Source organism: Tamandua tetradactyla, chromosome 17 (assembly GCF_023851605.1).
Source record: "Tamandua tetradactyla isolate mTamTet1 chromosome 17, mTamTet1.pri, whole genome shotgun sequence".
NCBI lineage: Eukaryota > Metazoa > Chordata > Mammalia > Pilosa > Myrmecophagidae > Tamandua > Tamandua tetradactyla.
In genome coordinates this window covers 63,816,487-63,838,584 of record NC_135343.1, presented here as the reverse complement: position 1 = coordinate 63,838,584, position 22,098 = coordinate 63,816,487, and the positions used below count along the sequence as shown (strand labels likewise).

Sequence of the window (22,098 nt, the reverse complement as noted above, 5' to 3'; positions counted from 1 at the left end):
ATTCAGTCCTGATCCTGGGGATGAGGTCTAATGACAGGAAATTATCTGTGGGTAAAAGGGGCATAAAATTCACTTATTGTACTGGAGGAAAAATGAGTCAAAACATAACTCAGCAATGAAGTAAATGGAATGGCAGTTTCTTCTCTCTGGATTCAGGAATCTCCTTTTAACATGAGATTACTTGATAAACACATATTATATTTTATCAGTTAATAACCAGAGAGCAGTTTATAAGTTCTCAGTGCTGTAGGTCAGGAGTCTGGCTGAGCACAGTGTGAAGGGTTCTCTGCTCAGGGTCTTAGGAGAATAAAATCAAAGAGTCAGGGAGGCTCTGTTCTTCCCAGAGCTTGGAGTTCTCCTCCCAGCTGATGTGGTTGGACAGAATCAGTTCCCTGGGTGGTAGGATTGAGATCCTATTCCTTACTGGCTGTGTGTCCTCATCTCCTGGAGGCTGCCCTCATGCCTTGCCATGGGGCCCCTGACTCTCTACAGTCAACATCAGATAGTTTCTGCCATGTCACATCCTAATTATCTGAGTTATACTGAGTTCTTATTCTCTGGCCAGCACAGCGATATTTAAAGGGCTTCTGTGAAGTGGTCAGGCCCTTTTTGAAGAATCTTCCTTTCATATTATCAACAGATTTCATTTCATAGGCAATTAAAGTCCACAGATTTCTGTAAATATGAAGAATCATATTACAGTATTAAGTATTGTTTGAAGAACTGGAATAGGGTTTATATATGCCAACAAATAGGAAACTTGAGGACCCTCTTCGAATTCAACTTACCACTATGCTCTTCTTACCAAGTATTGTTTTGCTAGAATACTGTTTTGGCAGTGGGGAGTTTGGGGAAATTTAAATTTAAAAATCATTATATTATTTTAAACAAGAGAATAGAAGTGCTAACTTCTTAGCCAGCACAGAAAAGATAAGGATTCCATATTTCCTCCTTCATCTCAGTGTTAATGCACATAAAATGACCCAGAGAGTATCTGCTAAAAAAATAATCCTGACTCACATTCCATGGATTTTCTCTGCTCTTAAAGTATACCCTCAGCTTCATCCAGTCTTTAAAGTTCCCCTAGGATCAGACTCTTGTCTGCTTTTCACAGTTTTATTTGTCTTTCTTAATCATCCAAGACCACATCCTGTGCATATTTGGAGGTGTTCTTCCCTGAGATTTGCAAGCCAACTCCCTACTTCATTCATGCATGATGTCAACTGTTCACTCTTAAACAGGACATTTCCACATGCAATGATCCATGTGGGCTTCTCATGTCATTTGCATGACACAATCTGTTTCATCATCACATTGTCCATGTCTATCTCAAGTTTTTAAATATATGTCAGCATAGGAAGGACATTCTATTTTATTGAGGCAAGAAAGCTGTCAATTACAAAGTAGAAAGTTAAATCAACAATATATGTATATTATCTTCATGGTAAAGAAGAGAAAAATCCTATCAGGGATGAGAGCAAAGATTCTGGAAATACTGGCATCTTCAAAACCCATATATGTGGTGAACCAAGAACACGGTGGACCTTTGACTGAGTAGGAATGTCTTCCTGGGGGTTTGGGTCTTTGCCACCCCATTCCTGAATGCCTGGAAATGGCACCCCTACATAAGTTAATGTGCTCATAAGGATACAAAATATGGGAAAACAAATGTATTATTGAGTAGAATGGGAATAAAGCTGGCCTTAGGATGTTCCACAATAAGGGGGATTTTTTGGAGGCAGAACGGGTGGTTGTTTTGCAGGAAATCATGATAAGGAGGGATTATGCTATATGCAAAATTGATAAATGGTCTCAATTCATTCTCTCTTCATCTAACTCATGATGTCTTTGCAATGGATCTGGACACACTTTGCCCCAATTATCCAAATATTAGTAGCTTTACTGCAGGGGTAAATCTCAGAGAAGCAGGATAGGAGAGGCTGCAGAAATATTCTTTGTTTATTGTCTGTCTCTCCTAGATACTACAAAGATTCAAAAGGTCAGGTATTCTGTTCATTTATTCATAACCTAATGTCCTAGGTCTGGAAGGGTTTGCATGGGTATTTGTATAATTTTATAAATCTTTTTGGTTTGAGTAGGAATAAATGACAAATCTGCTCTAATACCTACAGGTCTGGAGCTATTTTACCTATTAACACAAGGTGGGGTGGTGACCCCTTCGGTCTGTGAATACTTCATGTGTGATTTGAGAAAATAGTGGACCTAAAAGGCAGTTCCAATGGAAAGTTGTAGGTATCTGGTGACACATTTTTAGAGACATGATTTGGGTTGAAAACAATATCAATGGTTTGGTTTTGGATATATTGAGGTGATATTGAGATGTCAAAGAACAACTTTAAATACATATTTAAAATTCAGAACTGACAAATAATTTGTGCAGTACATCCTCATTCTATCCAATTATATGAATATATTCCACACAGTTTCTGGCACCATGTTTTTCAAGGTAAATTAAGTTCAAAAATTTTATACGCACTGACACATATATTCAATTGCAAAATTAATTTAGGTACACAGGATGATTGCAGGTAGTTTGAAGCATACAGTGGAAAAGAAAATATTTTAAATTTCATAATTTTGCTAAAGTTTGTTGAAAATTATAGTGTTTAGTTGATTACTGGGTTGTTTGCAGGACTACATTCACATTTCCTGTGGTAATATTATTTTGTCCCCTTCCTTCCATCATCTGTCTTCATAGCTCACTGCACAGGGCATTTCCCTTTATACCCTGTGCTGATTTGCATAGACTCCTGGGGACTCAGCTGCTGCTCAGACTCTATTAATGGGGATTCCCTGGAGATGGGGCCTGAGTGCACCAGAGAGTGATCAAGATGCTGTCACAGTCCCAACTCCTCATCATCCTGGGGTTCTGGGTCTCAGGTGAGAGCTTCGGAAGGGCAATGTCTTTATAAAACTGGAGAGATTGTTTTCCCATGCCGAGTGTACAGCCTATTCCATCTCAAACAGATCTGATTATATATGATAAATGAGGAAGCCTACATTTGGATATATATTTTATGTACTTGTGATTTATAGTATGACCTTGTTCTTTTCTGCCTGCAGGTGCCAGTGGGGACATCGTGATGACCCAGTCTCCAAGCTCTATGACTGTGACTCCAGGAGAGACCATCACCATGAGCTGCAAGGCCAGCCAGAGTCTTTTATCCAGCTCTGACCAGAAGAACTACTTATCCTGGTTCCAGCAGAAACCTGGACAGGCTCCCAAAAGGCTCATCTACTATGCATCCACCCGGGATTCTGGGGTCCCTGACCGATTCAGCGGCAGTGGGTCTGGGACAGATTTCTCTCTCAGCATCAGTGGAGCCCAGGCTGAAGATGTGGCCACTTATTACTGTGTGGAACTTTACAGCTCTCCTCCCACAGTGCTTCAGCCTCGAACACAAACCTCTTCTCCCAGCTGTGGGGCACTGAGTCCTGCAGCAGCAGCTGCTTCCCCTCCTTCTGCCTCTTCATATTGAAACTTTCTGCCTTGTTGTTAGTCTTCCGATCCTACTTTTTTCTTTAATGGACTCTGTCTTTCATTCAAGCATTCCTTGTCCTTGTTACTGAAATTGTTATACTCTACCTCCTTTCAACCTGCCCTTTTCCTTCACTTTTTCCCTTTCCTTTACTTATCCCTTCAAAGGCAGTACTTCTAACCATTTGGTTTGGAAAAATTTTCCTTTGAGGTACTGAGGCTGCCTGGAGCCTGTAAGGGCAGAGGGACATGAGGAGGGAGAAAAGGAGCTGCCTAGTTAGGAGTCTCTCAGGGGGGAAATGTAAGGCAGAATTCCCAGCACATTGGTGTTTAGAATAGTTAGGGTCTGAATGTGCCATGTTTTCTATTCCCTGAAATTAAAGTTGTTCTTTTCTGCTCTCCCTGGTTTGAAGGTGGTGAGGAGGAAGACGTCATTGTGAAAGGGGCATGAAGGAGTGAGGCTGGCATTTTGGTCAAGAGATGGAAAACAGTCTCTGTCAATGAGAAGACATTGTTTTCATATATTAATGGAATCATCCTACGCATACTATTTTGTTGCTAGCATTTTCATTCAATATTTATAGAACATTTATTCTGTTGTATGCATCTGCAATTTATTCACTTTCATTGCTGAATAGAATTTCACTCTGTGAATCCACCAAAATATATCAAACCAACTCTTTTTAAAGCAGTTTTCATTGCACATCATACATTCCATGGCCTTGAGGGTCCTTTTGATCAGGAAACGGAGGGCTCCAGGCCTGTTGCCTGCACCTGTGTCCCCACTCTCTCACACACCTGCACTCTGCCCCTACCTCTGGTCGTCCTGTGCCCCTTCCATGCCTGTCTGTCTCTCCAGGGTGTCCTACTGAAGCTCAGAGGGAGTAGGACCCACAAGTGTCATTCTCTGAGTGGCTGAACCACTGGGCAAGGCTCCCAGACCCCATGCTCTTGAGAGCAGCCCTCTACCATGCTGACACGATGTGGTGTTCAACCAAACCCAGCTCCACAGCCTGGGTGTCTCACGTTTCTTCAGTAAGGTGGAAACTCTTTACAGGTCTAAGGTGGAGCCCACACAAGGTGCTCGGGTCACTAGAATTTTCCCATGAGATCCTTGACCACTGAGCATCAAGAATTGGACCCTTTAAACCCACAGGGTTGGGGAGGCAAGTGACCACAGTGCAGAGAGCAGTAACATAAGGGTTTCAGATCTTAGTGGACCTTTGTCCACGAGTTGCCCTGTTATCCCAGCAGGAATTTTCCCCTCCATAAGGGCTCTGGACAGGGAAAATTCCCCTCACTCAGGGATGATGTGATACCCTTTGAGAAATTCTGGGAGACACAGCTCAGACAGGACAGTCAACCTAATCCCCAGTCTCATTGCTATCTGCTGGCATCGGGGTGATGTATCAGACAATGGTCTCACCCACTCCTTTGCTCCCTTTCAGGGAACTCCCCCTTCCCTACAGAGGCCGGTAGCCAAATTTCTCAGTGTCCAGGGAGCTGTTCCATGCCTCTCTGCAGAATATTGGCCCTTTAATGGATCCACAAGCTGGGGATGGTACCTAAGTAATCCCAAAATACACCAAGGGCAGCAGTGCAAGGCAGCAGCAATGCACACCAGCCAGTAATGAAGCCTCCCAAATGGTGCTGGCCACTGGGACAGCTGATAATTAAGCCAAGAGCACCTGAATGCATTCCCAGCTGGATTTGTAAATCAGCATCATATCACCCTCCTTCCCAGGCCAATTGTTTGGGATGATATGTGGAAGTTCTGTCAGAAGAATTATGACTTTCCTCCCATTGTGACTCACTGTTTAATACAGCATTCTCCTCTGTGCTGCTTGTCAGTGAGTCTCTCATGAAGTAGCTGTTTCCTGGATTTACCTACCTCTTCTATCTCTCTGAGAGATTGTCTACTGATTTCTTTTCAAGAAGTTTTTTAGGGTCTAGAGATAGTTAGTGGATCTGGTCTCTTTATTCCCTTTTTGTAATGGTCAGTTAGGACAATTCAGTAAAGATTTCTGTTCTAGTTTCCTATTGCTCCTGTAAGAACTCCCACAAACATTAGAAATGTCTTATTTACAGTTCTGCAAATCATTAGAGCAAAATGCATCTCATTCAGCTAAAATCACTGTGTGGAAGTGGCCCCTTGTGGTAACCTCTGGGGAGAAGGTGCTTCTTTCCCTTTCTAGTGTGTAGAGACCTGCCAATTCCCTGACTGTTGCTCCCCTTCATTGTTCTCCATGATAATCAACACTTCATCTCCTGACTCTGCTTCTGTTGTCATCTGTTTCTCTGACCACAGTCCTGAGAGTTTGTTTCCCTTTTAAACACTCATATGTTTTCACAGAGGCACCCAGATAATTCAGGGTACTTTCCCATCCCAGCATTTGTGTACTTCATGATATTTTCACAATCCTCTTTGCCACAGTTGGTAGCAGGATGCAGTCCTTTCTTCGGAGATTATTAATCTGACCCCTTAATCCTTCTTTTTCCTTACACTGTCATTTCCATTGTCAGTATGTTCTCTCCAGGTGGACGCACATGGCTGAAGCAAGCAGAGCCCACGCAGCACTGACTGGTTCAAGGTGCAGCAAGATTTTTACACTGGGTGTATAAGTGAATCTATATTAAATTTTCCTATTCTAATTATTTCTCAATCTCCCACTGTTCCACTCTTCTCTGTCATGTTCTTCTACATCAAAGGTTTTTAAAGATATAATCCTCCCCATTTCAGTTTAAAAATCCCACCACTGACTTTGTCTTGCGTCTCACCCACCCTCCCTCCTGGACCCTCTTTCTAACCAGGATGTTCTGCTCATCATTTTCTGACCTTAGTCCCTTGTAGTCAGACTCAGTTTCTTTGCTCAACCCTGCTTCTTCTTCTAAAAACAAAAGAAAACATTACCAGAAAGATGGATCGTCATTTCTCTCATTCATATTCCTTCTAAAGTCGTTTCTCTAATTCTGTAAACCTAAGCATCGAAAGTGCTGTTTTAGAGATGTTATGTACCCCAATAAAGGCCATATTCTTTTCATTCATTCTTGTGGGTTTAGGTCTATTGTGCTTTGGACTGTTTGATTTTGATATTTCATTTGAGAGGAGATGCAGCCCATTCAAGGTGCATCTGATTTCTTCATTGGAGTCCTTTATGAAAGGTTAAAATGTGGGTATGCTGATTTGAGTCTGTCAAGGACCCCAGAAAGGCCATATGCTTTAATCCTCATTCAGTATTGTTGCATGGGGGCTGTTGGATTGTTCACATAGAGATGGGTCTTCAGCCACTCAATGTGGCTTGCTTACTGGAGCCCTTTTAGAGGGAACTATATTGGAAAACCCTTTAGAGCCAAAGCAGCCAGAAACCTTTGGAGAGGAAGAAAGAAAATGCACCCATGGGAGCTTCATGAAACAAGAAGCCTGGGGAGAAAGCTATCAGATGTGGTCATGTGTGCCTTTCCAGTTGAGAGAGAAACTCTAGATGTCACTGATCTTCTTAAACCAAGGTACCTTTCCCTGGATGCCTTAGTTTGGACACTTCTATAGGCTTGCTGTAATTTGGACATTTTCACAGCCTTAGAACATGTATACTTGCACCTTAATGATCAATTCCCCTTTGAAGAAGTTGTTCTGTATCCGGTATATCATATGCCAGTAGCTTGCAATCTAGACAGCAGGGAAAGAAGGAGAACAGAGGGGGAAATACCAGATTTGGACATTTCTATGACCTTGGAACTGTAAGTTTGTAACCAAATTGTACCTGAGATGAAACTCAACCCTTTTCTGGTATATGGAACTCTGGTGACTTTAGAAAACCAAAATACCATAAGCAAGTATACATTGATTCCGAAAGTATGATATTTATTTTGTACTGTTCTGACTGTTGCTTGCTCTGGGAAATTAGTTATTTTACTGCTCTGTGGCTAGTTTTCACATGGATAGAATGGCTGTCATAATTGCATCCATTTTGTAGGAATGTCATGAGGCACAATAAGCCAGAACATACAAATGCTTCAACTAATTCCTTTCACATGGACCACACTTGGGTACTGTAATCATCTACATGCTGCACAAAAGCCTCTTTCTTCTTACTCTATTATATCTACAATTTTTATCAAAATCTAACTATATCCTCCAACCTCAGAGACCTCTGTTTACTGCCTAACAATTTGTTGCCATATGTTGCTTGAACAGTGGACACCATGGAGTTTTTCCATTCACTGCACTTCACAGTGAATTCAGCCATGGATTTTTAATTTCTGTATTGAATAGTCATGCTTCAATCATTAGCCAGGTTGTCAATACTTTAATATTTAGATAATTATGATAACAGCTGATATCTATGATATGTTTCAAATACCTCCTTTAATATTCATTTAAATGAGGTGAAATAATGTTTTATTGTTGTCCCCAAAGTTGCTGGAAACTGCTTCTCTGCTGCAGAGTTGGTTTTTAAATGCATGTTCACTGACTGGGGAGACAGGCTACAAGAACAAAATCTTTAGTTTTTAATGAAATGCAGATACACAATCCCAATTCTGGGAATTTGGAGCTCTTTATATAGTACTGAAACAGTCATATTTTCAATATTTCCAATCTGATTCTAATATGCAGATCATCTTGGAAACAATGACCATCCTTTCAGAAGTTGTGTCCTTGCATGTCATTTCCATTTTGGGGATAAAGTTTTTCCTAAAAAGAGTAACTTTTGTCTGTATACCATTCTGAAATAGTGCTGGCTATATACTTTTACTGAGATGACTGTCCAGGTGAGCATGTTTCAGTGTTTTAAAATTTTATCTTACAGTGTCACTATTCACTGCATTTAAAGAAATCATGGGGTGTTTAAAAACATTTTATGTACTGATATTTAACACTCTGCCTCTGACACAATTAGTCTGTAAATCCAAATGCAGTGAAGAAATCACTGTCTAAAATGCAGCCCAGTCTGAGAGAGACCTACAAAAATATTTCTTTTGTTCCTGACCATTTCCCTTTTCATCTTGGAACAGCCAAATCCCTCTGCTTGAACATCTGTCCCTGCAGCCTCTTGGCACACTGTCCACATGTGCTTTGGTCTGTGCTGTGCCTCCTCAGCGCACAAAGTGGCCAGTTGCACTCAGTGGGTGCAGTGTTAATGTTGGAAATTATCAGTTATTTAGTTGAAAAACTTTTTTTTTTGGAAAAAATGCTCAAGAGTCCTGCTGTACAACTTTACAAGTAATAGAGGACAGTTTGTTTTTACTACAGTGGTTTCTTTCCTTCTATTTAGTGCAGGTGTATATTGTGACAATATTGTTTCAAAACAGTTTGTTTTTAAATTTTATGGCACCTTTTTAGGGTGCAATAGAGTAAATCAATAAAAGTGAGAGCTAAACAAAAAATCACATACTGAATGTTTCTTTCTCAATATGTAGAAGATGATAAATATGTAACTTACATAAAACACTTGCTGCTGTTTCCACGTATATGTCTTGGGCCTGAACACATGAAACTTAGAAGTCATTCATCCATGAAAAGATGTTTGCATACATTTCTTATGGAAAGATTTATTTTAACAATATGGGGTGGAACAGTGATTTGCCACTATATCTCCTGAAGAGTTAAATATCACTGTGAAGCATGATTTTTCTTTAGATACTGTGAGGGTTCTTCTAAATTTGTTTACTTATCATTGATGCCATGTTTTCTTGGGCAAATATGAAATGTAAAGTGACACATCTTTTTCTTGGCTTCATTAGCAGAATAATAATTTTACAAACAGTATAATAGTGTCTTTTTTATATGAATGAACTCACATGACTCAAAATAACATATTTTAATTCCAATAATGTTTTGAATTTTCTTCATCAAATTTATAGTGTCAAAGAAAAACTTCTAGAACAGATCATATAATTGGTCATGAAAAGAAGAAATTATCCAAGAACTCCAGCCATGATTTAACTTTCAAATTCCATAATTGCATTCTGGAATATTTGGGCAGACAATTCAATTAGATCCTACTCCACTATTGTTGAATGCAAAACACTGGGCACCACAAGATTGTTGCAACCTCTGGATTCATTCATTTTCTTAATGGCTACCCTAGTGGGAGTGAGAATCATCCCTTCATTTGATTCTGCAGAGGTTCTGGTTTCCAAGGAAATATCTGTGGTGAGATGAGTGGTGAAGTCTGTTTTTATATGAAAGCAGCAAATGTTGACAGTGAACTTGGAAGTGGAAGGCCTGTCAGCAGCACAACTGGGCTGTTCTTCCTCTTACCCATTTTAGGAAAGAGTTTGCACAAGACACAAAGATCTAGAATTTAATTGCAATAAACCTCTTTATGGACATGAACCTCTGAGATAACCTTGGTCTCGCCCAGAAGGACACTTACCCAGGTTTCAGAGGGCTGCTCTGAGTGATGTATGCTTGGACAAAAGGGTCTAATGAGGTGAGGAAAGTCAGGTGTCAAAGAAGCATATTTTGAAAATACTGTCAGGTGTCACTTGCAAGGAGAGAGACTGAATGTCTAGAGCAGTAGCTACAATGTCACTTCAGATGGGGTCTGGCTTTTAGGAAGGGTTACCTTACATTATGGCATTTATGACAGACTTTCTTGGTCCCATCCAATATTTACTGAGCGATACTAAGGAATCCTTCCAGTGCTTTTTAAATTGTTTTAATTTTAGAATAATTTTAGTGTTTTTTGTAAAGAGGCAAAAATTGTGCAATGTTCGTATACACGCTCAACCACTTGCCCCTAAACTTCATATTAAATAATAATGGCACATTTATCAAACTGATACATTTGCATTGGCACACTCATATTCACTAAAATCCAGATTTTATTCAGGGTAACCATTTGTTTTCTCATGTCCTTTTCCTTTTCTAGGATCCAATCCAGGACACCACATTGAATGTGCTTTCCATGTATTTATTACAGAAAAATGTGATCTTTAGAGAAGAATGTCATGGTCACTGCTAATGTGCTCTAATTTTACATGAATTAAATAAAATTGTATTCTTTACATCAACATTTTCTGAGTTTGTCCGCCAAAAAAGAAGCATTATTTCATGATTACTGGTGAACTTTGGCTCTGTGTTAACAGTTATCTAACTCATTACATTCACTCATTCATACAAAGAAACAGTTGGGCACCTTCATCTCCCTCCTACAGTGAGGAAAGAGAATCTCACACACCATGAACAGTTATTTGAGCACTTGACACATGGTAAAGGTGGCTGCATGTGACTCGGCCCTTACCACTCACTCAGTCTGATGAAATGTCTGAAACAGGGCCCTTCTGTTGAGTGTCCCAGTAAGAGCATGAGGCATCGTGAGCTCTGCCAAATATATGTATAAAGTTGTGTCAAATAGAATTTTATGTGTAATTTAGAGAGTGTTACCATGTTAATATTGGCAGTATTAAGTAAGTAACCTAAGTTTAAAATTAAACATTCTAAAAGAAATTGAAGAATAGTAATGTTTTACCAAGATGAAGACAAAACTGCAAACACTTATATAATGACCTAGGATGAAGGAAGCATTCATATCCGTGCATCTGACACTTTTGGACACTTAATAAATCTACTTTATTAAAGCCAAAACCATATCTGATATATTACATTCAGACTGCATTCGCAAGCTGAGGTACAAGCTGACATGGTTTGGCAGAATCAGTTCCTTAGTTGGTAGGGCTGAGATCTTTTTCCCTCTTCTTGAAGATACATCAATAACTTTCTGATCTTAAGAATACAGTGAAAAGAGAGCATAATGGAAGAATATCTGACAACTGAGAGGTAATTAATAATGTGTGACATGTATAATATGAATACCAAATGGACAAGGAAGAAAGTGAGAGAAGAAATATTTTATGAAATAACAGCTAAAAATTATCCAAAATTAGTGGAAACCATGAGACCTCAGATCTACAAGCTCAGAGAACACCAGGAAGCATAAATCTCCCTCATATACAGCCATGTATATTATATTCAAACTGCAGAAAATCAAAATCAAAGGGAAGATTTTAAAAAGGCCAGAGGAAAAAGATATCCTACCTCAACAGAAACAGGGGTGTTTATTACATTGGACATCTATTCATAATCCATGAAAGGAGGAAGAGTTGAATGAAATATTTAATGTAAGAAAAAAACACCCATACAAATTTAGGATTCTAGATCCAGAACTAGCATTAAAAAAAAGATGGAAAAGTAAAGACTATCTCAGTAAAACAAACCCTGGGCAGCATATGCAATTTTTTTCTTGCAAGAAATGTTAAACAATTTGATGAGAGAGAAAGGAAGTGATAGAAGTTGGAAATGCAGATGTATCTAGAGAAAGGAATAGCATTTGAGGAGGAACAAATATAGGTAAAGTAGACTCGTTTATACTTCTTGTTCTTAACTGATATAGCAGATAACAGTTTGTTTTTAATAATAACATCATTATTTTGGATAATTTATGGTAAGTGACTTGAAGCAATGGTATATTATAAAATAATAAAGCAAAACATGACAACAATGTTATAATAGATATGGGGGAAGGTTGGGAGGACTCTTATGCTACCTGCACTACATGTGAAGTGCAAAAGTGTAAGTTAAAAATATGTATAGATGATTGTAAAGTCAAGGACAACCAGTAATTTTAAAAAGAATGTAATCACTATGCACAAAGATAAGACAAAATCAAATTATATACATATCACCAAAGAAAACTAGAGAAGGTAAGAAAATAATGGAAAAATAAAACACAATGAAATAAAAACAAAAGATAAAATGAACAGGAACAATGAGTACAAACAGCAATTTCTCTTACAGTTTCTTCTTTGATGCAAAGTTGTATAAGACCATCTTCTGTACCCTCCATATATTAATGAAGTTTCCTGTTTTTCAGCTGTTATTGATTTCCTCCTTCATTCCATGATGATCAGAGAAAGCACTTTGCGCAATTTCAATAGTTTTAATTTTCTAAGACCTGTTTGTACCCAAGCATGTGGTCTGTCTTGGAGAATTTTCCATGAGCATTTAGAAGAAGGTTTATAGTTTTGCTTTTGAATTAAATGTTCTATATATGTCTATGAGATCTAATTTATTTATCATATTATTTAGGTTCACTTTGTCCTTATTGATTGTCTGTTTAGATGCTATAATGCAGAGAGTGGTGCATTGACATTTCCCTCTATTATTGTAGAGAAAACTATTTCTCAACTTCAGTTTTGCCATGTGTTCTAGTTGCTAGCTGCTGGAATGCAATATACCAGAAATGGAGTGGCTTCTAAAAAGGTGAATTTAATAAGTTGTGGGTTTAGAGTTCTAAGGCCAAGAAAACATCCCAATTAAAAAAAGTCTATAGAAATGTCCAACCAAATGCATCCAGGGAAAAATACCTTGGTTCAAGAAGGCTGATGAAGTTCAGGGTTTCTCTCTCATCTGAAAGGGCACATGGTGAACATGGTCAGGGTTTCTTTCTCATCTGGAAGGGCAAATGTGAAACACAGTATCATCTGCTATCTTCTTCTCCTAGCTTCCTGTTTCATGAAGCTCCCCAGGAGGTGTTTTCCTTCCTTATCTCAAAAGGTCGCTGGCTGGTGGACTCTGCTTCATGGTGTTAAAGCATTGTCTGCTCTCTCCAAATCTCTCCTTCTCCAAAATGTTTCCTCTTTTATAGGAATTCAGTAATTAATCAAGACCCATCCAAATGGGTGGAGACATGCCTCTGACTAATCCAGTTTAACAACTACTCTTGATTAAATCACATTTCCTGGGAGATAATCTAATTATGGTTTCAAACATTCAGTACTGAGTAGGGATTAGAAGAAATGACTGCCTTTACAAAATAGGTTTAGGATTAAAACCTGGCTTTTCTATGGTACATACGTCATTTCAAACAAGCACACCATGGTTTGGCTCATGAATTTGGGCCACCTTGATTAGGTATATACATATTTATGAATGCTATAGCTTCGCAGTTAATTTTTCCTTTACTGATATATAGTATCCTTCTTTATCCCTTAAAGCACTTTTTTTTTGCATTTAAAGTCTCTTTTTTCTGGTATTAGTATAGCTTCCCCAGATTTTTTTTCATTGTTGTTTGTGTGAAATATCATTTTCTGTCCTTATAATTTCAACTTATTTGTACATTTTTGTCTAAAATGAGTCACTGTTAAAAAGCCTATAGTTGGATCATATATTTTATACATTATGCCAATATGTGTTCTTTTCTTGAGGAGTTTAATCCATTAACATTCAAAGTTATGACTGTGAAAGTCATCCTTACTTCATCTATTTTATTCTTTGGCTTTAAATTGTCAGATCTATTACTTAACTCTCTGTTTATCCTTTTTTAAGATAATAAAAGGTGTGCAGGTTTGAATCTGTTATGTACCCTAGAAAAGCTATACTCTTTTAATCTGTTATTGTGTGGGGTACATTTTCAATTAGATTGTTTCCATAGGGAGAGGACCCACCCAATTCAAGGTTATTGTTAATCATGTTTTCTGGAATCCTTTAAGAGAGGATAAAAGACACAGATATTTTGGAGAGAGCTCAAATACAGAAATGTGCAAGGAGACACAAGCAAGGACACAAAGAAATTCAGAGAGAAGAGCCAGCAGACATCACCATGTGCCTTCCAATGTGACAGAGAAATACAGATGCCATAGTCCTTTATTCACACTCGGGGTGTCTTTGTCTGGATGTTTTCATTTGGACATTCTTTTGCATTTAGAACTGTAAGGTTATAACTTAATAAATCCCCTTGGTAAGAGCCAATCCATTTCTGGTATATTGCATTCTGGAAGCTTTAGCAAACTGAAAGAGTTAGGCATTTTTGATTTGCATATTTTTGCCTTTTATGTGGATGGGAAATATTTAGCCACCATGTTCACAAAATTCTTCCTGGCTCTTTACCCTTCTCCCCTCCCTCTGGGACACCTATGATGCAAATACTTATATGCTATGCTTTGGCAATCATTTCCCTGAGGCCCAGCTCAAATTTTTCCATATTTTTCTCCAGTTTATCTTTTACATGTTTATGTTGTCATGTCCTCTAATTCACTGATCCTTTCTTCTGCCTCTTCAAAATCTGCATTTGCTTCTAGAATATTTTTGAATTCATCTAGAGTATCTTCCATTTCCATAAATCTGCTATTTTATGTACTCTTTCAAATTCTTCTTTATGCTCTCATAGTGTGGTATTGATATCCTTTATCTTTTAAAAGTCTTACTGAAATTAACAAGGAGTCTTGCATGAATATATTTATTAGACATTCTAAATTCTTTATTTCCTCTCATTTTTAAATTTGATCATTGCTCTGGCCATATCTTCTTGTTTGTTAATCTGCCTTGTAATTTGCCACAGTTTTTGGACATCTAACTATCTTGAAAGGTTTATCTTGAGAGTGATTTTCCCTGTCTTGTCTAAGATTTTGTTTTGATTGGGTTCCTGTTGAAGGTTTCCTTTTGTTGTATTTAACAGCCTTACCAGAGCCATGGTCCCATGCAAAGAGTGCAGCCATATTCAAAAAGTTTCTAGAGAAAGGGACAGGAAAGCACCTCCTCAGACTGCCCTTTCCCAGGCTTCTGCATAGATGATGCTCTTTGGTCACCCATCCCCTACAGTCCTGCATAAGTCATTATGTTTTCTGCTCTTTGACCCTTCTGTTTTCAATACATATAGGGGGAAATTGTCCCATAATGCTGGGGGTGCCTGACCTGAAGGGACTAAGGCTGAGGCTCCTTACTATCTTTTTTTATTTAGTGGCCAATATGAGTGTCAGTATTCTTCCCTCCCTCCCTCTTTTCCTGAAAGAAGGTGGCTCCATGTCTCCCCCACACTACAGCAGCCCACTGGTTTAGAACCAGGCACACCCTGGGATTCTTGCTATAAGGAAATACAGTTTGCCTACATTTTTGAGATAAGCAAGTCCAAAATCAAAGCATCAGCAAGGCGCTGCTTTCTCCACAAAGGATGTGGTGTCCTGGGGCTCACTGCCAGCATCCCTTGTCCCTTGACTCCCCCCTCACAAGCAATGCACACAGCAACACCTTCTATCTCTTCTGGGTTCTGTTGTTTCCAACATCTTGCTGCTCTCTGGTGTTCCCCTACATCTGAATTTCATTCTGTTATAAACAACTCCAGTTAATCCTGATTAAAACCCAGATTGATTCAGTTGCCCATGCCTTAACTAAAGGTCACATCTTTTAAAACCTGGCTAATATGTGTACCTGGGCAACTCTTACTTGACAACAGTATAGTCTCACTCAGCTCTTCCCAATGTTATTCCATGTTTCTCTAAAGAAAATTTTGTAATCATTTCAGGTTTTTGCAAAAGTTACAGAGAAAGTACAGAGAATTCCTCACCCTCTTGCTCTTGATACTGTTATGTTACATAATTCTGCTTCATTTGCACAACTGAGCTTTTATATTGGTAAAATATTGACTGAACTCCAGGCTTTATTTGTGTTTGACCATTTTTTAAAAATATTCTTTTCCTGTTCTAGGAACTAAGCAGCACCAAATGTTGTATTTGCTTTCCATGAATTTGTTACAGAAATGTTTGGTACAGAATAGCCTCATGGTCACTGCTATTTGAGATTAATAGCACAGTATTTTATTCTATATATGAGCATTTTATGTGTTTTTCTACCAATTTAATTATTTTAACATGAACAATTATTTTTTGCCTTCTTAGTAACAATTTGTTAAAACATCACATGCACTCATTCATATGAAAATGTAACTGGGCACTTTCATCAGAGCACTGCAGCTACAACAGGAATGCACATTACACAAACCATGACAATTGTTTGAGGCTCTGATGCATATTAAAGCTGGCTCTGCATGAATCGACCCTCATAACTCACCTAGCCTGATGTCATATCTGCAAGAGGAACGTGTGTGCCAAGTGTTCCCAGGTAAGGGCATGAAGTAGTGAGAGCAAATGCACAGGCAGCAGAGAGGCTCAGGTCTTCTAGGGATGTCCCCAGATCACTCCCCTCTATGACAGATTCCTGCCCAGAGCTTGGAGTTCTCTTCCAAGCTGATGTGGTTGGACAGAATCAGTTCCCTGGGTGGTAGGATTGAGATCCTATTCCTTGCTGGCCATGTGCCCTCATCTCCTGGAGGCTGCCTTCATGCCTTGCCATGGGGCCCCTGACCCTCCACAGCCAACATCAGATAGTTTCTGCCATATCACATCCTAATTTTCTGAGTTATACTGAATTCTTATTCTCTGGCCAGCACAGCGATATTTAAAGGGCTCCTGTGAAGTGGTTAGGCCCTTTTGAAGAATCTTCCTTTCATATTATAAACAGATTTTATTTCATAGGCAATTAAAGTCCACAGATTTCTGTAAATATGAAGAATCATATTACAGTATTAAGTATTGTTTGAAGAACTGGAATAGGGTTTATATATGCCAACAAATAGGAAACTTGAGGACCCTCTTCGAATTCAACTTACCACTATGCTCTTCTTACCAAGTATTGTTTTGCTAGAATACTGTTTTGGCAGTGGGGAGTTTGGGGAAATTTAAATTTAAAAATCATTATATTATTTTAAACAAGAGAATAGAAGTGCTAACTTCTTAGCCAGCACAGAAAAGATAAGGATTCCATATTTCCTCCTTCATCTCAGTGTTAATGCACATAAAATGACCCAGAGAGTATCTGCTAAAAAAATAATTCTGACTCACATTCCATGGATTTTCTCTGATCTTAAAGTATACCCTCAGCTTCATCCAGTCTTTAAAGTTCCCCTAGGATCAGACTCTTGTCTGCTTTTCACAGTTTTATTTGTCTTTCTTAATCATCCAAGACCACAACCTGTGCATATTTGGATGTGTTCTTCCCTGAGCTTTGCAAGCCAACTCCCTACTTCATTCATGCATGATGTCAACTGTTCACTCTTAAACAGGACATTTCCACATGCAATGATCCATGTGGGCTCCTCATGTCATTTGCATGACACAATCTGTTTCGTCATCACGTTGTCCATGTCTATCTCAAGTTTTTATTAGCGTAAAGTTGTTCATAGTATCCTGTTATTACCTCCTTTATTTCTGTGAGGTCAGTAGTTATGTCTCCTCTTCCATTTCTGATCTTATTTATTTGCATCCTCTCTCTTCTTCTTTTTGTCAATCTTGCTAAGGGCCCATCAATCTTATTGATTTTCTCATAGAACCAACTTCTGGCCTTATTGATTTTCTCTATTGTTTTCATGTTTTCAATTTCATTTATTTGTGCTCTAATCTTTGTTATTTCTTTCCTTTTGCTTGCTTTGGGGTTAGCTTGCTGTTCTTTCTCCAGTTCTTCCAAATGGGTAGTTAATTCCTGAATTTTTGCCTTTTCTTCTTTTCTGATATAGGCATTTAGAGCAATAAATTTCCCTCTTAGCACTGCCTTTGCTGCGTCCCATAAGTTTTGATATGTTGTGTTTTCATTTTCATTCGCCTCGAGGTATTTGCTAATTTCTCTTGCAATTTCTTCTTTGACCCAGTCGTTGTTTAGGAGTGTGTTGTTGAGCCTCCACGTATTTGTGAATTTTCTGGCACTCTGCCTATTATTGATTTCCAACATCATTCCTTTATGGTCCGAGAAAGTGTTGTGTAAGATTTCAATCTTTTTAAATTTGTTAAGACTTGCTTTGTGACCCAGCATATGGTCTATCTTTGAGAATGATCCATGAGCACTTGAGAAAAAGGTGTATCCTGCTGTTGTGGGATGTAATGTCCTATAAATGTCTATTAAGTCTAGTTCATTTATAGTAATATTCAGATTCTCTATTTCTTTGTTGATCCTCTGTCTAGATGTTCTGTCCCTTGATGAGAGTGGTGAGTTGAAGTCTCCAACTATTATGGTATATGAGTCTATTTCCCTTTTCAGTGTTTGCAGTATATTCCTCACGTATTTTGGGGCATTCTGATTCGGTGCATAAATATTTATGATTGTTATGTCTTCTTGTTTAATTGTTCCTTTTATTAGTATATAGTGTCCTTCTTTGTCTCTTTTAACTGTTTTACATTTGAAGTCTAATTTGTTGGATATTAGTATAGCCACTCCTGCTCTTTTCTGGTTGTTATTTGCATGAAATATCTTTTCCCAACCTTTCACTTTCAACCTATGTTTATCTTTGGGTCTAAGATGTGTTTCCTGTAGACAGCATATCGAAGGATCCTGTTTTTTAATCCATTCTGCCAATCTATGTCTTTTGATTGGGGAATTCAGTCCATTGACATTTAGTGTTATTACTGTTTGGATAATATTTTCCTCTAACATTTTGCCTTTTGTATTATATATATCATATCTGATTTTCCTTCTTTCTACACTCTTTTCCATATCTCTCTCTTCTGTCTTTTTGTATCTGACTCTAGTGCTCCCTTTAGTATTTCTTGCAGAGCTGGTCTCTTGGTCACAAATTCTTTCAGTGACTTTTTGTCTGAGAATGTTTTAATTTCTCCCTCATTTTTGAAGGATAATTTTGCTGGATATAGGAGTCTTGGTTGGCAGTTTTTCTCTTTTAGTATTTTAAATATATCATCCCACTGTCTTCTAGCTTCCATGGTTTCTGCTGAGAAATCTACACAAAGTCTTATTGGGTTTCCCTTGTATGTAATGGATTGTTTTTCTCTTGCTGCTTTCAAGATCTTCTCTTTCTCTTTGACCTCTGACATTCTAACTAGTAAGTGTCTTGGAGAACGCCTATTTGGGTCTAATCTCTTTGGGGTGCGCTGCACTTCTTGGATCTGTAATTTTAGGTCTTTCATAAGAGTTGGGAAATTTTCAGTGAAAATTTCTTCCATTAGTTTTTCTCCTCCTTTTCCCTTCTCTTCTCCTTCTGGGACACCCACAACACGTATATTTGTGCGGTTCATATTGTCCTTGAGTTCCCTGATACCCTGTTCAAATTTTTCCATTCTTTTCCCGATAGTTTCTGTTTCATTTTGGGATTCAGATGTTCCATCCTCCAAATCACTAATTCTATCTTCTGTCTCTTTAAATCTATCATTGTAGCTATCCATTATTTTTTCTATGTTTGCTACTTTATCCTTCACTTCCATAAGTTCTGCGATTTGTTTTTTCAGTTTTTCTATTTCTTCTTTATGTTCAGCCCATGTCCTCCTCATGTCCTCCCTCAATTTATCGATTTCATTTTTGAAGAGGTTTTCCATTTCTGTTCGTATATTCAGGATTAGTTGTCTCAGCTCTTGTGTCTCATTTGAGCTATTGGTTTGTTCCTTTGACTGGGCCATATTCTCAATCTTTTGAGCGTGGACAGTTATCTTCTGCTGCTGGCGTCTGGGCATTTATTCAGATTTCTCTTGGTGTTGGACCCAGCAAGGTTGTAATATTTTTCTGTGAAATCTCTGGGTTCTGTTTTTCTTATCCTGCCCAGTAGGTGGCGCTCGTGGCACACGTTTGTCTGCGGGTCCCACCAGTAAAAGGTGCTGTGGGACCTTAAACTTTGGAAAACTCTCGCCGTCCGGGGGGTTCGCTAGCCGAAACGGCTTGAGCCGGCCCGGGGTCCGAATGCAGGGAGGGTTGCTGGTCGCCGCAGCCAGGGAAAGAGCCCGTCCGAATTTCCTAGTCGGCCCTGGGCAACAAGCGTGGCGGGAGGGCGCCAGCGGCAGCGGCCCGCCCGAGAGAGTGCACGTTCCCCGGGAGTCACGGGTTTGGAAGGGGCCTCCCCCACCCGTCACCGTTCTCCGCGGCCTGGGGGTTTCCGATCCAATTCTCTCAGTTGGTCCGGGGGCTGCGCGTGGTGTGGGCGCTAGCCGTCTTTGTTTCAGGGGACCGCCTCTCCAATTCTCCCAGCCGGCCCGGGAAGGGGGAAGGGAGTAACTCCGGCCGCTTGCCACCCCGCCCGGTAAGGCCCGCGCGCCTCGGAGATCTCACCCGAGCTGCTTCTCTCAGCCAGCCAGCCGTTCCAGGATGGGGTACGCTGTCTTTTTTATCTCTGTTGTGGCTTTGGGCGCTTTCTGTATCGTTTCTACTCCCCTAGTAGGTGTCCTGGAGAAGAAACTAAGATCCGCGCGTCTTACTAAGCCGCCATCTTCCAGGAAGTCTATCAAGTTTTTAAATATCTTCATGGTAAAGAAGGGAAAAATCCTATCAGGGATGAGAGCAAAGATTCAGGAAATGCTGGCATCTTCAAAACCCATATATGTGGTGAACCAAGAACACGGTGGACCTTTGACTGAGTAGGAATGTCTTCCTGGGGGTTTGGGTCTTTGCCACCCCATTCCTGAATGCCTGGAAATGGCACCCCTACATAAGTTAATGTGCTCATAGGGATACAAAATATGTGAAAACAAATGTACTATTGAGTAGAATTGGAATAAAGCTGGCCTTAGAATGTTCCACAACAAGGGGAATTTTTTGGAGGCAGAAGGGGTGGTTGTTTTGCAGGAAATCATGATAAAGGAGGGATTATGCTATATACAAAATTGTTAAATGGGCTCAATTCATTCTCTCTTCATCTGACTCATAATGTCTTTGCAATGGACCTAGATGCACTTTGCCCCACTTATCCAAATATTAGTAGCTTTACTGCAGGGGTAAATCTCAGAGAAGCAGGATAGGAGAGGCTGCAGAAATATTCTTTGTTTATTGTCTGTCTCTCCTAGATACTACAAAGATTCAAAAGGTCAGGTATTCTGTTCATTTATTCATAACCTAATGTCCTAGGTCTGGAAGGGTTTGCATGGGTATTTGTATAATTTTATAAATCTTTTTGGTTTGAGTAGGAATAAATGACAAATCTGCTCTAATACCTACAGGTCTGGAGCTATTTTACCTATTAACACAAGGTGGGGTGGTGACCCGTTCGGTCTGTGAATACTTCACGTGTGATTTGAGAAAATAGTGGACCTAAAAGGCAGTTTCAATGGAAAGTTGTAGGTATCTGGTGACACATTTTTAGAGACATGATTTGGGTTGGAAACAATATCAGTGTTTGGTTTTGGATATATTGAGGTGATATTGAGATGTCAAAGAACAACTTTAAATGCATATTTAAAATTCAGAACTGACAAATAATTTGTGCAGTACATCCTCATTCTATCCAATTATATGAATATATTCCACACAGGTTTTGGATATATTGAGGTGATATTGAGATGTCAAAGAACAACTTTAAATACATATTTAAAATTCAGAGCTGACAAATAATTTGTGCAGTACATCCTCATTCTATCCAATTATATGAATATATTCCACACAGTTTCTGGCACCATGTTTTTCAAGGTCAATTAAGTTCAGAAATTTTATACTCACTGACACATATATTCAATTGCAAAATTAATTTATGTACACAGAATGATTGCAGGTAGTTTGAAGCATAAAGTGGACAATAAAATATTTTAAATTTCATAATTTTGCTAGTTTGTTGAAAATTATAATGTTTAGTTGATTATTGGGATGTTTGCAGGACTACATTCACATTTCCTGTGGTAATGTTATTTTGACCCCATCCTTCCATCATCTGTCTTCACAACTCACTGCACAGCACATTTCTGTTTATACCCTGAGTTAATTTGCATAGACTCCTGGGGACTCAGCTGCTGCTCAGACTCTATTAATGGGGATTCCCCGGAGATGGGGCCTGAGTGCACCAGAG

General features: G+C 39.0%; 1 pseudogene across 1 annotated transcript; it reads left to right on the top strand.

Annotated features, from left to right (window-relative positions):
* Positions 1-2,842: 2,842 nt before the first annotated feature.
* LOC143661183 (immunoglobulin kappa variable 4-1 pseudogene) lies at positions 2,843-3,500 on the top strand (annotated as a pseudogene). The gene is made up of 2 exons (XR_013164427.1): positions 2,843-2,901; positions 3,085-3,500. The product of XR_013164427.1 is annotated as an immunoglobulin kappa variable 4-1 pseudogene (transcript).
* Positions 3,501-22,098: the final 18,598 nt, after the last annotated feature.